At 42.3% G+C, this 12,506-nt stretch overlaps 2 protein-coding genes across 2 annotated transcripts in view; both read right to left on the bottom strand.

The window, feature by feature from the left end:
• GUCY1A1 (guanylate cyclase 1 soluble subunit alpha 1) overlaps positions 1-5,464 on the bottom strand; it is a 51,903-nt gene extending 46,439 nt beyond the window's left edge. Inside the window, exon 1 of the mRNA XM_060778795.2 lies at positions 5,293-5,464. The gene's annotated coding sequence lies outside the window, so the exon portion shown is untranslated. The remainder of the gene's footprint in view (positions 1-5,292) is intronic.
• Positions 1-12,506, bottom strand: part of GUCY1B1 (guanylate cyclase 1 soluble subunit beta 1) — a 174,688-nt gene that overhangs the window by 147,982 nt on the left and 14,200 nt on the right. The window lies entirely within an intron of this gene.

The raw sequence follows: 12,506 nt of genomic DNA, 5'->3' as shown, positions 1-12,506 counted from the left end.
AAAAATGGAGAACTTGTGATGTATCTGCTGTGAATATAGACAGCTAGAAAAATAATATCAGGCTTTTATCACATATGGATATTATTTTGCATTTAAAAAAATACCTTGGAAAGAACTGTATCTTTCAATGAAAAGAGAAATTAAAAAATTAAAACATTACTTTCTCTAAAAAATATTATTACCACAATTCTATCCCACACTGCTGTGATTTTGCAATGCATAATACTTGAAGATGAAAAGCTTTGTTTTCTCTATGAGCATTACAGTGCCTATCAAAACCAAAAAGCCAGCAAATGGCCATTCATAAAACAGTACAGTAAGTCATAAAGGTTCTAACATTGGAGACGTCTTAATATTCATGGAAAGCATTGTACTAAAGCTTTTCTGTACCAGGAACCCTTGCTGTCACATGCACGTGATGAGGCAGGCTCAAGAATGTTTCTACTATATATTTATTAGTCTAAGGTGTCTTTTGCACATCTAAACACTCAGTATTGCTGACAAAAAATAACATCAAAACATATTAAATGAACACAGCTGAATGTTTTCACGCTGAATTAAAAATAGAGAGAATCAGCTAGAAAGAGAAGAAATTTTTAGCTTAGTATCTTGAACCATTTTTAGCTTTGGGGATTTTTTTCCCAGGCTTCTTTTCCCAGTAGTAACTCAAATACATCATCATAACCACAAGTTTTCCGTTTTACTCCCAACAGCAATTGTGCAGCCAAATACAACACCAGAATCAATAGTGAAATCCTTCCTAAACCTGAATAAAGTTCTGGCCAAGCATCCAGCAGCAATCCACTGTCTTAGGTCCCTTCCATACAGTTGAATAAAATCCTACATTAATTGCCTTGAACTGGAATATAATGGCAGTGTGGACTCAAATAACCCAGATCAAAGCAGATATTGTTGGATTTTTGCCTTGATATTCTGGGTTATATGGCTGTGTAGAAGGGCTCTCATTAAGCAACAGAGAAAGTTACATATTCCTATTTACTCTGCCACTAATACACCTTTCCAAAAGACCACAGCACACGAAATACACAATATACCAAATATAGTTCAATTTAGTACAAATGCTTTCTCTTGCATTACTGAAAACACCATTGCAACAGGATATAAAATCATAGTTGAAAAGAGCATTTTGCCAAGTGCAGTCCTACTTGTAATCTAGGTCACACACTTAAATTAAGGCATTTCTTTATGGGTAGAAAGACAGGATGCAAATAAAGATGAAGATAATAATAATAAATAATAATACATCACACACACGCAAAGGAATTGAAAACAAATACTTGGAATTAGCCAATTTGGTGGATTTCTAGTGATGTAGCATGCATAAAAATCTATTTCAGAACCAAGTGCAGAATTCATGAGAGGGAGGGTGGGCTTTTGCAACCCACCCTCCCTTTCATTCCTTTTCCTCTCATCTGGTGGAGTGCATTCTCAGTTATGTTAGCCAAACTAACCAGAAACAAACCAGTGTCAGCTTATTCTCACACTTTTAATAGCATCTTGATGCACAAACATGTGAAGGTGAAGCTTTTCACAAGTCCAAACTGTCCATTTCTTTTTCCCTAGAGAAAAGATCAGCATATTTTTTCATGTACACCATGGGAATAGAGATATTTTAAAGTGTTGCCCCTTTTAATCTTCCTTTACTATTAGGAGTGCTAGAAAATGTGCCTCCACCCTTCCCCCTGCTGTTGTCCTTTTCTCCTTTGAACAGCTTGTTCTGGTTTATAAGTACTTATTTTACATAGCAGCATTTTTAATTATTGCTTAACCACAGTTCCAGTCAGTATGTTGTTGTGGTTAGAAATTCTGAACTGAAGAGTGGATGGAGATTCAAATTCCCTCTTAAACAGGGAGCTCACTGGGTCTCACTTCAGGTCAGTGATTCTCTTTGAGCCTTTCCTATATCTCAGGGGCAGGAAGAGTGAGCCTGTATGCATGGAAAACTTTGTAAGACATCCCAGAGTCCTTAAACATTGTAACTAAGCAGGGTCAACACTTTTTAGTACTTGGATGGGAGACTACCAAAGAATACCAGGTGCTGCAGGATATGTTTCAGAGGAAAGAACTGGCAAAACCACCTCTGAGTACTCCTTGCCTAAGAAAACCTTATAGCAGTGGTTCTCAGTCTGTGGGTCTCCAGGTGTTTTGGCCTACAATTCCCAGAAAGCTCAGCCAGTTTACCAACTGTTAGGATTTCTGGGATTTCTGGATGGCCATCTGTCGTGAGTGCTTTGAATGCGATTTCCTTGCATCGGACTGGATGGCCCATCAGGTCTCTTCCAACTCTATGATTCTATGAGTTGAAGGCCAAAACATCTAGGGACCCACAGGCTGAGAACCACTGCCCTATGAGGTCACCATAAGTCAACAGGTGAGTTGAAGGCACTCAAACACGCACACACACACACACTGCAAACCCAGGGATTCCACAGGATGTTTCCATGACAGTTAAAATTGAATCATAGTGCTGGGGCTGGTGAATGTTCCTCTGTTCTTTAAAGCAAAATTAAGAAACTGTTAACTCTCCTGATGTTTCCAAAATCCCTTATGGTGGTTCCTGACCCAAAGATCTTCCAGATGTTTTGGACTTTAGTTCCCACAATTCCTAACAGCTGGTAAAATGACTGGGAGGTCTGGGAGTTGAAGTCCAAAACATCTGAAGGACCAAAGGTTGGGAATCACTCCCCTTGCAACTGGCTAGTGCTTATATGGTGGATTACTTCAGAGTAAACCTTGCCTAAAATATTTCTTGCATATACCGTTCATGGGGTTTATATAAGTAGACAGATAACTTTAAAGGCACACACACAAACCCATGTATACAATTAGCCTTCTGTATCCAGGGGTTTATTTATTTATTTATTTGGGGTTCTTTTACCCCGCCCTTCTCACCCCGAAGGGGACTCAGGGCGGCTTACAGAACTCAGGGCGGCTTACAGTGCTACCTTGATATTCTGGGATATAGGACTATGTGGAAGAGCCCTCAGAGAATCCAGTTGAAGCAAATGTTGTGAGATTTTCAGCCTTGATATTCTGGAATATTAGGGCTGCATGGAAGGGCTCTGAGTCCCCACTCAGATAATGTGGGAATTCCTGCCTTGATATTGTGGGATATAGGGCTGTGTGGAAGGGCCCAAGTCGATTTCTTCCTCTGAGGGCCCTTCCACACAGCTCTATATCCCAGGGCCCTTCTCCCCAGAAGATCTTCTGCATTCACAGATTCCATGATCCACAGCTTGCAAATATTCCTCCCCAGAAAATTCCCAAAAACAAATCTTGATTTTGCCATGCTATATCTGGGGCTTCATGTTACTATGCAAGTGTATATGATGGGACTTGAGTATCCATGGGTTTTAGTATCCATGGGGATGCTGGAATCAAAACTCTGTGGATACCAAGGATCACTGTAATGGGGAGTTGTTTTGGGAGCCCTTGTGATGAGATGAAGGGGGCATCAACACTGTAGCATGACTGCAGTTTGACACTGCTTTAAATTGATATGGCTCAGTGCCATGGAATCCTGGGAGTTGTAGTTCTACAAGGTCTTGAGTCTTCTCTGCAAAAGACTGCTGGTGCTTTACCAAACTACAGCTCCCACAATTCCATACCATTAAGGCCCCCTTCATAGTGCCATGTGCAGCGTCTGTAGCATTAGAAGGAATGCAGTTTGGCCCCACTTTAAAGTGTCATGATTTAGGGCCCTTCCACACAACCATATAACACAGATTATCAAAGCAGATCATCCACATTACCTACTTTGAACTGGATTATATGAGTCTACACTGCCACATATTCGAGTTCAAAGCAGATAATCTGGATTTTACATGGCAGTGTAGAAGGGGTCTAAGGATCCTTCCACATAGCTGTATAAAATCACCATTGAACTGGATTATGTGGCAGTGTTGACTCTGATAATCCAGTTCAAAGCAGATATTGTGGATGATCTCTCTTGATATTCAGGGTTATATGGCTGTGTGGAAGGGCCCTATGCCATGACACTTAGAAGTAGGGCCAAACTGTATTCCTTCTAATGCTACAGATGTGTCCTAAAAGGGATACAAAAACAAAATAACAATTTTCTTCAATAACAGTTGGAAGAAAATACAGATACTTTTCCCATAGCCACTCAGATGCCCTTCCAAATGGGAACAAGAGTGATGTGTGGGGATATCTCCCCAGAAGATCTTCATCACACTAGATCAGGCATGGGCAAACTTGGGCCTTCCAGGTGTTTTGGACTTCAACTCCTACCTGAGTCCCCACTCAGATAATGTGGGAATTCCTGCCTTGATATTGTGGGATATAGGGCTGTGTGGAAGGGCCCAAGTCGATTTCTTCCTCTGAGGGCCCTTCCACACAGCTCTATATCCCAGGGCCCTTCTACATAGCCCTATATTCCAGAATATCGAGGCAGGAAATCCCACATTCCTTCCTCAGATAACCCAGTTCAAAGCAGATATTGTGGGATTTCCTGCCTTGATATTCTGGAATATAGGGCTGTGTGGAAGGGCCCTAAATCACTGTTTTCCTTTGAAGGCCCTTCCACACAGCCCAATATCCCAGGGCCCTTCCATACAGCCCTTATATCCCAGAATATCAAGGCAAAAAATCGCACAATATCTGCTTTGAACCGGGTTATCTGAGGGTCCTTCCACGCAGTCCTATATCCCAGAAAATCATGGCAGGAAATCCCACATTCCTGCCTCAGATAACTCAGTTTAAAGCAGATATTGTGGGAGTTTTTGCCTTGATGTTCTGGGATATAGGGCTGTGTGGAAGGGCTCTGACTCCACAATCGGATAATGTGGGATTTCCTGCCTTGATATTCTGGGATATAAGGCTAGTGAGAAAACAAGCCAAGGTACTTTTTCCTATTCCCAAACTCTCCCCCCGCATCTGCTCCCGCAGGTGGCACATCCCACTCCTCCTCCTCCTCCTTGCAAAGTCTCCCTTGGGCGGAACACTAATTCAGCCCAGAAGCGGGGGCGAATCCACGGGGGAGGGAGCAGAGGGGTGCGCAGGTGCCTCGGAGCCAGGCAGGTGGCCCCTCCCACTGCGCCCCTTTCCCCCTGCTCTCCTTTTGGCGCTGTCCAGGGTCTCCCTTTTGGCCCCTTTTGGCCGTAAAGCGCCGCTTCACGTCTACTTCGCCTTCTGGTCTTGCTCAGGGAGGGGGAAAGAGACAGAGAGGGAGAGAGAGAGAGAGACTCTTCCTCTGGGGAAGGCAGCCACACAGACCCCTCCAATTCCCTCTCCGTGGGCGCTTGAACTCACCGCCTTGGAAAGCCCGACAGGAGCCGCTCGCTCGGGGGCCTGAGAAGCGCGTTTTCCTTCTCTCTGCCTCTGCCTCTCTCCGGGGCTTCACTAACTCATGTTGGAAGCGTGCGCTCGGACGGCTGGCTTCAAGGCGCTTCTTCTGTCTCCGAGCGAGGAGGCGCCTCGGCCGCTGCCCAATCAGGGAGGCGCGCAAAACAGGAGGGAGGGAGCGAGGGAGGGAGGGAGGGAGGGAAAGAGCACAAAAGGGGAGAGACGGGGAGGGAGGGGAGGAAGGAAGGAAGGAAAGAGGAAGCAAGGAGAGAGGGAGCTGTCCGAAGAAGCCCAGCCAGATGTGACACCCAGGGCCCTTCCACACAGCCCTCTATCCCAGGATATGTAGGCAGACAAATCTCACAATATCTGCTTTGAACTGGGCTACCAGAGTCCACACTCAGATAATATAGGATTCCCAGCCTTTATATTCTGAGATACAGGGCTGTGTGGAAGGGCCCTCAGAGCTCTCCTGTATCTCCATGGGGCCACAAATACCCCAGAGCAGTGGTTCCCAACCTTCCTAATGCCATGACCATTTAATACAGTTCCTCATGTTGTGGTGCCGCATTATCACGGGGTGTCTGCGCCCTACACCACTGGAGAAATTACCCTGTTTAGACGGTATTGCACCACCTGACATCCGCTGGGGAGTAGCAACCAATAGTGAAAGGACCACGGCAGTGACATCTCCAGCCCACCCCCTGTTTGGATATCAGCCAGCATGCCAATGACTTAAATCAAGACATAGTTTTCTAATACCTACAGATACACTTGCTGGAACACCTCAGCAAGCAAGAGTCCAAAATTGGCGGGTTCAAATGCAGAACGTCAATCAATGGCTGATACCAAATGAGAGACTCCCTCCTGGGCAAACAGAAGACAGGGCGACTTGGAAGGCGCTGAACAGACTGCGCTCTGGCACCACGAGATGCAGAGCCAATCTTAAGAAATGGGGCTACAAAGTGGAATCCACGACATGTGAGTGTGGAGAAGAGCAAACCACAGACTACCTACTGCAATGCAACCTGAGCCCTGCCACATGCACAATGGAGGGCCTTCTTGCAGCAACACCAAAGGCACTTCAAGTGGCCAGCTACTGGACAAAGGACGTTTAACAGAATACCAAGTCTGCAAACTTTGTGTTTTCTTTGTTTGTTTGTTTGTTTGTTTTTTGATGCAATACAACTGTTTGGTTTGCTCCTGACACAATAAATAAATGTTGTGGTGATCCCCAACTACAACATTATTTTTGTTTCTACTTCATAACAACTATCTAAGATGTGAATTTATGAGAATTTGCATAGAATCATAGTATCATTGAGTTGGAAGTGACTCCAAGGGCCATCTGATCCAACCCCCTACCAGTGCAATAACCCAAAACTAATGTATTACTGCTTAATGAAGTGGTTCTCAACCTATGGGTCCCCAAGTGCTTTGGCCTACAACTCCAGAAATCCCAGCCAGTTTAGCAGCTGTTAGGATTTCTGGAAGTCAGCCAAAACATCTGGGGACCCACAGGTTGAGAACCAATGGCTTAATGTATTACTGAGCTCCACAAAGCAAAGTCCACCACAGCTCAAGGCAGACTAGTTCAGGGCAGAAATGTTCTTAACACTTTTCTCTATTGAAGGATCACAATTTCTTCATCCTTTAGTGCAGAGGTTTTCAACCTTCCTAATGCTGCAACCCCTTAATACAGTTCCTCATGTTGTGGTGACCCTCAACCATAACATTCACCTACAATCAAAGAGCAATCTGAATTCCTCCAATGATAGAATTGGGGCAAACTTGTCACACAGAACTCCCATGACCAACAGAAAATACTGGAAGGGTTTGGTGGGCATTGGCCTATAGTTTTGGAGTTGTAGTTCACCTACATCCAGAGAGCACTGTGGACTCAAACAATGATGGAGCTGGACCAAATTATTTATTTATTTATTTAAAGCATTTATATCCTACCCTTCTAACCCCGAAGGGGATTCAGGGTGGATCACAACATATAAACAACAAACATTCAATGCCAAAACATATTAGACCATACATACAAAAGCATTAAAATCACATATCTCGACATTAAAATCCACTAGTTAAACCTGTCTCAACAATTTGGCACGAATATAAAATATGTCCAAATGTGAACACTGATCGAGTTTGGGGAAAATAGACCTTGATATTTGGGAGTTGCAGTTGCTGGGATTTATAGCTCACCTACACTCCAAGAGCATTCTGAACCCCACCAACGATAGAATTGGGCCAAACTTCCCACACAGAACCCCCATGACCAACAGAAAATACTGTATTTTCCGATGGTCTTTGGTGACCCCTCTGACTCCTCCTCGCAACCCCCCAGCGGTCCCGACCCCCAGGTTGAGAAACACTGCCCCAGCGGCACATGCAAGCCCATAACCAAAGTGTTCACCCCTCCCCCCCCAAATTCAGGTTTAAAAAAACCCTTGTTTTAACTTGTTAACCAAATCCCCTTGCCAAGCATATGAGAAACAAAAATTAGAGTCTCTCCAGAACTACAAGCACTATTTCAACCAAATTTTGATTATTCACACTATCATTACCTTCTCTTCTAAGATTTCAGCCCAAATGGTTCAGCAAATTTTCCTGGTTAGCCTACTCATTTCATGTACAAGATGCAAGATATATAGATATTCTATATACAGCCCATTAGTGCCACTCTCAGCAAATTACTGTGTAGGTAAGAGCAGAAGAACAGCCTATTCCTACTCATAATACCCATTGTGGTATAATCAGTTATATTAAAACTTGTCAAAAGATCCAGCAGAATCAACAGGGTTGCATCCCCCCCAATCACCTTTTATCCAAAGTGAGTCATCAATTAGAACAGCAAAGGCTATTTTGGTGCCACAATCTAGCCTCTAAAGCTTTGGAATAATCTGTTTCCTCCAAGAATGTCTGCAGTCATGCAGCCTTTTGCAACTTGCTCCAAAAAGGAATGTATGCAACAGGCATCTCACTCTGACAAAGTGAGGCATTTATTATTCCCTGGAGTCACCCATCAATGTGCACCTGCTGAATACAGGTGCATTCCTGGTTGCCACAACTAGCTGTTCCCAAATCTAGAAATGCATTACTGTTTTTGTGGGACCAACTAAAATTCTGCAATAGCGTGCAAAAACTAGCTAATCATTCCAAATGTTATCAAGTTAAGTGAAAAGAACTGGAAAAGATGGGACATGATTTCTGGTTTTAGTTGCTGTTTGATTAAAAAAAATGTATTGGAAAGCAAGAGGGCCCAAATTGTCTCATGGTGATTTGGGTATTTTTATCCAAGACATTGATAGGGATTTACAATGGTGCAAAACAGGACTCCTTAATTAATTAAGCAACTGTCCCACAGTTCTCAAAACACCTTTTTTAAACTATGACATTTATAGCTATCACAAACCCTTCTCCAAGCAGTGGAGGCCGGTGACTCCCACATCCATACAGTAAATTTCAGTTCAAACATTAAAGGAACTATTCAAGATATTGAGGCATGTCTTTCAAACAGTAGATTTACTGGCTTAATGACATGAGAGACATGATATCCTACTACTCCAGAAAGGTATACAGATTTCACATATCAGCCACCAATGTCTGCTGGATGGAGACAAAATGATGTGTTCTTATCTCTGGAAACACAAAAATAGCCGACCCAGACTTCTCTCTTTTGCCTTATGTCAACATAAGACAACAATAGTAAGAACAGACCACAGAACAACATACTGGTTCAGGATTGGGAAAGCAGTACGGCAGGGCTGTATACTCTAACTATTCAACTTGTATGCAGAACACATCATGTGACATGCATGGCTTGATGAATCCAAGGCTGGAGTTAAAATTGCTGGAAGAAACATTAACAGCCTTAGATATGCAGATGATACCACTTTGATGGCTGAAAGTGAGGAGGAGCTGAGGAGTCTTCTAACCAAGGTGAAAGAAGAAATTGCAAAAGCTGGGTTGCAGTTAAACATAAAAAAACAAGATTGTGACAACCAGACTGATTGATAACTGGCAAATAGAGGAAGAAAACATGGAGGCAGTGACAAACTTTGTATTTCTAGGTGTGAAGATTACTGCAGACAGGAAATCTGAAGATGTTTACTTCTTGAGAGGAAAGCAATGACCAATCTTGACAAAATACTGATGAATAGAGACATCACACTTGCAACAAAGCTCTGCATGCTTAAAGCAATTGTATTCCCCAGAGTAACCTATGGATGTGAGAGCTGGGACATAAGGAAGGCTGAGTGAAGGAAGATAGACGCTTTTGAACTTTGGTGCTGGTGGAAAATCCTGAGAGTACCTTGGAACACAAGGTCCATACCCCAGGAAATAATGCCTGTGTCACACCTCAGAGTATAATCACCTTGCTTAAGACACCAAACAGCACACAGCCTGTAGTCTTTATGGTTTATTAAAAGTAAAAGATGAAAAGTTCATAAAAGCAAAAGTAATGTTTCAAAGATCAAAACAAGGTAACACTGGAAAGCAAGATCCACAAAGTCCTGAAACCATGAACATGAAAACTGCAAGGTAAATCCAGGCAAACAAATGTAAGCCTCTTGAGTGAAACGGAAAGATGCTCTGACACTGGGATATTTTCAAACAGCCCGTTTAATACCCTTTGCAAAACATGAAGGTGTTTCTCTGGCCCTTAGCTTCCTGCTTGTTAGCAATTCTCACACTCCTTCGGACCTTGTATTCCAAACGGCCAGCGCGATCTAAAGTTTCTTCTTCATCAAGGTCAATTTGTTCGTTAGTGCTTTCTTGCTCATTATCTGGCTGAGAACTGTCCTCCCTTCCTGAATCAGCATGCATCTGGCTCTGGCTAGATTCACTATCAACCATGTCATCCCTTGCTGTGGGAAGCTGAACTTCTGCACCCTGTTCTGCATCATCTATCACAGGGACATCACTTTGCACCTGATTGTGAAACTGAATCCAATCATCCTCATCAGAATCATTGACACCATCACTCTGTGACTCCAGCTGAGTCACAACAGCCTGACTGGAGGGAAGGATATTAAAGGCAAAGATGAAGTACTTTGGCCACATAGTGAGAAGACAGGAAAGCTTGGAGAAGATAATGATGCTGGGGAAAATGGAAGGAAAAAGGGAACGACCAAGGGCAAGATGGATGGATGTTATTCTTGAAGTGATTGGCTGGACCTTGAAGGAGCTGGGGGTGGCGATGACTGTCAGGGAGCTCTGGTGTGAGTTGGTCCATGAGGTCATGAAGAGTTGGAAGCGACTGAATGAATAAACAACAAAACACCTAGTAATTATATATTTTTAACATTAATCAGACAAGTCAGCTTCAATACTTCAGGATTGTATGCTCTGTTTGCCTCAAGCAGATGCATGTTTTTGGCTCCTGCTGCAAACCCTGCTTCTCCTCCTGTCTGGCCCTAGTGTCTGCAAGACTGTGCTATTATGTCATCTGACACAGTGATGGCTTTCAGATATAGAGGAAAACAAATCCATGATCAAGAGGACTGAACTGCCACTTAAATACATACTGGAAGTTCATGGAAAGTTTTCTTTTTCAGTAATTCTTTCCTGCAAGAACTCCTTGAACTGCCATTTCAAATAAATAAAAACTGTTCAGTGCAAATTATAAAAAGATCCTCCAGCCCTACAACACTGTAGGGACAATGCTTTCTTGCAGATGAAAGATCAATGTGTAGCTAAGTAAAACAAGTTAAGACGTGTTTATATGTTCAGATCAGAACCATTCTAAAGTATTTCTTTCTTTTTGTAACATATTATGACAATATTCATTTGTTGCTTTCTCTTTGGTGGATGGATAGCAGCTTGTTCAGTACTACCAATAACTTGTTATTTCATGGGTTTTTTTAAACAGTGTTAGCCAACAATACTTGTGTTCTGCAAGCAATTTTAAATGTTTCTTGTTGGAAAGTACTTTTTCTCTCTCTTCCAAAGCCATGCCTTGAGAAATAAGCTCCCACACTCCATTTGTAATCTAAATTTACCTTGCTCTGTAAGGGAATGCTGTCTTGTGTGGCCCAACTTTGCATCATTAGGTGAAAAAAAAGGTCCCATTTTAGATTTTGGCAATTATATATCTTGGCTTGGAACTGTGTACCAAGTGCCAGGATTTTGGTGTGATTTGTATGTGTTTTAATGATGCATAGTTGCAATTTAATATATCATTTTGAGTCCTGTATTCAGATTCCATCCTACCTGTAGTCACATCGCAAAAAAATAAAATAAAATAAATGATACCATTATGTTGTCGAAGGCTTTCATGGCTGGAATTATTGGGTTGCTGTGAGTCTTCCAGTCTGTATGGCCATGTTCCAAAAGTATTCTCTCCTGATGTTTCACTCACATCTATGGCAGGCATCCTCAAAGGTTGTGAGGTCTATTAGAAACTAGGCAAGTGGGGTTTATATATCTGTGGAATGTCCAGGATGGGAGAAAGATAAGAGGTTTTTTTAAAACAGACAAGAGTTCTTTCTCCCACCCTGGACATTCCACAGATATATAAACCTCACTTGCCTAGTTTCTAACAGATCTAACAAGCTCTGAGGATGCTTGCCATAGATGTGGGTGAAACGTCAGGAGAGAATGCTTCTGGAAATTGGCCATACAGCCCGGAAAACTCACAGTAACCTAGTGATACCAGTGGTTTTGCATGTTCTCTTTCACTATCATCCCAGTGTCAAGTATCTATGCTCTTCCTGTGAAACAGAACAAGGAGGAAAAGGAGGCTTGGGTTATGTAAAAAGATTTTGGAAAAAGATGCTTCTTTATTAGAGGCTTCGTCTGAGTTTATAACTTTCCTTTCCTCCAAAACAGGATTCAAAGAAGCTTACAGATTAAAACAGGTACAGTGTAGTTTTTTTTTAATACAAAAGGCCAACATTTAAAAAAAAATGTTGACTCTGAACAACACTAAAAAAAATAAGTGTACAGTTAGTATATAAATCCTAGCAGACAAACATTTGTACATCTTTTCCTCATAAATAGGACCAAATTTAACAAAAGACTTTGAATGCTATGAAGAAAATCTTATTCCCAGTAGAAGTAATACTTTGGTTTTTTAAATAATGCAGCTATTCTTGAAAAGCATTCATGTGAGCTGTGATGAAAGCAATAATAAGCCACATAAGGTTACATTCCTTGCAAAGCGGTTGGAG

Source organism: Anolis sagrei, chromosome 5, assembly GCF_037176765.1.
Source record: "Anolis sagrei isolate rAnoSag1 chromosome 5, rAnoSag1.mat, whole genome shotgun sequence".
NCBI classification, from domain to species: Eukaryota; Metazoa; Chordata; class Lepidosauria; order Squamata; family Dactyloidae; genus Anolis; species Anolis sagrei.
The sequence above is the reverse complement of the archived record's forward strand: the minus strand, read 5'-3'. Positions and strand labels throughout refer to the sequence as shown.